Source organism: Pyxicephalus adspersus, chromosome 2 (genome assembly GCF_032062135.1).
Source record: "Pyxicephalus adspersus chromosome 2, UCB_Pads_2.0, whole genome shotgun sequence".
Classification (NCBI taxonomy): Eukaryota; Metazoa; Chordata; class Amphibia; order Anura; family Pyxicephalidae; genus Pyxicephalus; species Pyxicephalus adspersus.
Window position 1 is genome coordinate 98,099,595 of NC_092859.1, and position 5,021 is coordinate 98,104,615.

Consider the following 5,021-nt stretch of genomic DNA (forward strand, 5'->3'; position numbering starts at 1 on the left):
AATTCAAGGGTAAATTTATGTTTAACCTATATTATATACATCATCATATCTCTTGATATTTTTTGCTGAATCAACAATTAAAAAAGGTAAAAGTTTTATCATTCTTTTATTTTTAACCTTTATCTGTACATACTGTTTAAAAATAATTTAATGTTTGCCTCTTGAAAAAATGTCGAACAGTCAACCTTTTTCAATGGTGACTGCAGCACTTACATTTTCATATGGCTGTATTTATATACACACACATAAAATGCCCAACTACGAAAAAGTAAATTAGGCAAGACCTTATGCACTACTAAAGAACAAGATGTTTGGCATTTATTGGGTGACCCAGGAGACCACTGCGAAGCCTACCAATGTAGTACCAAAAACCTCACAGGCAACTGCAAAGTAGGTGTAAGTCTAGCAGAATCCCTATTAGTAGCGGACCAGAGACCCTACACTGTAAACCACCGCAATCCAGTGTGTCCAGTTTACTCCCTCAGACAGTGTTGCTTGCAGCAGCAAAGAGCATCAAGCAACTAGCTGCCTGATCTCTGCCCTGCAGTTCAAAGTATACTCAGTCTCCCTTTAGCTGTGCATGTGCCTGTCTCACCATCCCCTACTCAAAAACATGAGTCTGTGTGCAGCTGAAGGGCATTTCAGAGTATGTGCTGCAGCCTCTCAGCTCCAGGGCACCCATTGTAGCGTTTAGCCTGTCTAACCTGCTAATGTTGCAATTATCTATTGGATTACCTGTTGTTGACTCTGCCTGCCTGTTTTTAGAATTATGGTTGCTGCCTGGACAGGGCTTGTAACCCCAACTCTTGCTTGTCTTAACCCTTGGACTGATTGTATGACCCTTGGTTTTGTTTCTGTACTTGCCTCTACTGGATGCAGATTCTACATATCCGTGGATCACCTGGAAAGTGACCCTGAACTGTCTGACTTCCCATTGTGTCCCTAGACACCATCCACACTGAGGGCAATCATGTGCTGGTATAGCACAACTAGCTTGCTGGAGGTGGGGGTGCGTAGTTAGATTGGGGATAGGCGCCTAATGAACACAGCTGCCAGAACAGCTCTAATAGCGCACATGGCTAACGAGAAGGTAAGGGCTTATGGCAAAATTGAGGACTCATGGGAGAAGCAAAGTAAATAATTTCTGATAAACATTGTAGCAACAATTGAAAGGATTGTTCAGAGTTCTCTCCCTTGATTGTGCCTAAGATTCTACCCACACCAAAGTATTTGGTTGTTTTACAATGTTGTTGTTCATGTGTCTTAACCATAGCTAGACTTGCAAGCATTGTCCATTGGACAAGCCCTGGAGTTAGGACTATCTAAAATTAGGGCAGGCCAGTGACCCCAAGGAACTGCAACAGCCTCAGTGTGAGTAAACACTAGTGCCAGTCACTTGCAGAATGCCAAGGACAAGATACTTGAGTCGTAACCACTGGCACTGCACTTTTGGAAATGCCTAAAAGATGAACAATGCAGTGAGAAGAGGGCTTGCATGTCCAGTTAATGGTAGAGATGACACTTTTAGCTAAGCTGTCTTCTCTCAGGTCTTTGGTCTCCATTGCCATACTGTCAATTCTGGGGATCAACATGATGCAGAACTGGACCCCAAGAGAAGTCAGCAAGAAGTATCTTCTGCCAGATAAATAAAATTAATTATGTCTCACAGCTGAATACAAGTTAACGTTTAGAATCTTCAAATAAGTTGTAGAAAAATGTTGATAAATGGATCCACTCAGCGGACTCAAATCACAAGATTAAACGCCCAGTGACTGCTTACTATGGGTAAATTGTTGATTCTCACCTGAATGGAGCTGCTTTTTTCAGAGCGTAGAAAAATGAATGACTAAGTTATATAAATTTGGCTACCCGACATATTTGTCATGATTTCTGTATTTTTTTCCTGACTGCTTAAGCTTTGTTCCTTTATTGTTTGGATCCATTGTGTTTTTTACTCCCTATTGACACATATTCTTTGAATTATTATTATTATTATTATTATTAAACAGGATTTATATAGCGCCAACATATTACGCAGCGCTGTACAATAAATAGGGATTGCAAATGACAGACTTATACAGACAGTGATACAGGAGGAGAGGACCCTGCCCCGAAGAGCTTACAATCTAGTATCTCCTAATCTTGAAGAAGCAGAGAACTTGGCTCATAGAGGAGTTTATGGTACCCATGTCACTCTGTAGTTCTGGGGTCTACCAATAACTATTATCACTGCATATCCATTTGCAACTAAATATGCTTATGTATATATACATATACCTAAGCTAACATGCAATTGATCTGTATGATTTTATGAAGGTTGTTACCAGAATAGGTATTACATTACACATTGAATAAATACCCATTGAATGGGTATACATTTTTGGAAGTTTGTGCATTTCAATGTGTTATTAATAATAAAGAATCTTTTGATATTTTAATTCATTATTGTAATGTGTGAAAGAAATGCCAATTTAAAGTCCCAATAACTCTATTCATCTTATGTCTAGTTGTTCAAGAGAACAGAATAATATTTTCAACTGGAACATATCCTAGGGATGTGGCCAAGTTAAAAAATCTATTAGAAAATGTAAAATATAAAAGATTTTACATTTGAAAGAAATAAAAATGAAGAAACACATTCATTATTTAAAATTAAAAATAAAAAAACAGGTGTTATCAAGTAAAAATTCCAGAAGAATCCCACATTGGTCATTTTAGTAAAGATAGGGGGAATAGCACTTTTCAGGACACTAGAATTCCAATACAGTCTGTTAATTATAGCTCAGACATAAATCAAAAACAGTTTAGTTCAGCAGAGAGGCAGCAGAGAGGCAACAGAGGACCCAGGAAAGAGAGTATCAGTATTATGATGCATCCTCCCAGATCTAAAATTGAAATGCCAAGAACCATCGGGTCAACCCTAGCATTTTTCCCCTTGTTCTGCTGCATCCACTTTAAAGGCATGATCTAACACCAATCTGAAATTTGTGAGTCCAAGGCCCACTTGACAGCTAGACACTCCCAACTCCATTACAGCTTTTTTTTTTTCCTAACTCCGTAAGCTCCTAGCTAATAAAAAACACCGGATGCTCCTCTCCAATAATATTCTGCAACAGAAATGCTCCACAAGGCATGCAGTGCAAACTTGCTGAGCAAACCGCAACAACCTCTGGGACATTATGTGCTCCATTGGCTCTTTCTGTTTGGGGCTCTGGGCTCTTTTCTGTCCCCCTGCATGGCACCTCCAACATAGTCCTGTCGGTTGCCTTCAGAACAGAGAGGTGCTTGGGGGTTCCCCTGCAAGCATACAGCTGGCTACCCAACAGTTTCCCTTGTGCATGTTGCAGGGCTCTGTCATATGTCTCTCCCTCCACGTGGTGGTGACTGCCTTGCACAGCAAGGGTGAGCAGCTTCTCAGTAGCAGTAAATCTCTCATCCATGGCCACCAGCTGCTCACCAGTCACTGTGACTCCCCCACCACCGCAAATAAGCTGGAAAGGAGTGTAGGTATCGATCCACCACAACCATTTTTTATCATCTGGGGACCCGACAAGATTTCTGTGGTCCCTGGCAAGCTGGCTCTTTAAATGTCAGTCTTTTGCCTCCTCCAAAAGTTGTAAAGTTAGATGGGATTAGCACATCACAAGACACTGTACGCAATAAATGCAGTACAGTCCATTTATTATGGTTCAGGTATAAATCAAAAACGATTTAGTTCAGCAAAACAAAACAGCCTAATTTAGCAATAAGTTCTATTAGGTCAGTAATTTAAATTCCTGTTGGCCAAGTGGCTACCAGAAGGGCATCTGATACTCATGGGTAGCAGTAAGAGTTTGACTGGTTTGAAAAATGCAAAAGCAGCGAACTGCCTTGTTTGCCTTTCCCAGCCTGGCTCCTTACTCACAGACTGAAATACACCCAGCTCCCAGTATCCCAAGATATACCTGTCAGGCCAACCTGAAAACCCATATCTGCCATCTAGGATCAATCTCTGGAATGCTGCATACTTAGAACAAGTGAAAGAAAATATAATAATCCACTTTGTTCTCTCTGTAAGCACAAAGAAAAAAGTTGCTTGCAATGAAAATAGCATTACCACACACTCAAACCAACCTCAACAGCTAAATGATCTAGAACCTAACAAAATACAAACCAATGAAGTGAATACAGCACATGCACTGTCTGTCTTACATCAAGGTATCCTCTAAGAGTTTCTGTTATTTTGTTACTATTGTTTCTAAATGTTTTCCTTAACAAGAGACTGAATTATAACGAATAGGCAGTATAGATTCATGAAAAATCCCAGTTGTTGAACAAAACGGATTTTGGTGTAACCAAAAAACTTAGACAAAGAAGTGGTGTTTATGAAATACTTGAATTCTGATAAAGAGTTTGACACAGCTGGCAACAGATTGCTAATGTGCAAGTTTAGGTCTAAAAACGTAAAAAAAAAGTCTGCAAATAGAAAACTGGCTTAGGTAGTGTAGTTAGAGAGCATTGACCAATGATTCAATATTCTAAATGGTTTATTGTTGTAAGTGGTTTACCCCAAGGTGTTAGGACCCTTACCAAGTTTAGAATTAAAATTACAATTTCTGTGTTTGCAGAGGACATCAAGTTACCAACATAGGAGCAGGCCTCCTAAATGCATTGTCTGATTATGGCAAATTTTGTTGCATGTGAAATTATGCACTTGATTGCTAAAAAAAAATGTTCTAAAAAAAGAACAACTGGTGGCACCAATGACTCTGAAGGATCCAGAACAGTGTTTGTCATCAGGGTTCCTCAAGCAATGAGCAATCTGTGCCTCTCATGCCACATTACCTCACATCAATAATTCTTTTGGCTCTCTGTAAGGGAGACATTCTACTGACCACCACACAAATGCTGTGGATATAGTATTTAAAGTAGGAGTTCCCAAAGACATGAAAGTTATTTCAAGGGTTCCTCCATGTTAGAAAATGATTGAAAGGCTTATCTAGAGGCTTTATTATATCAAAGACCAGCTTGTAATGCCTAGC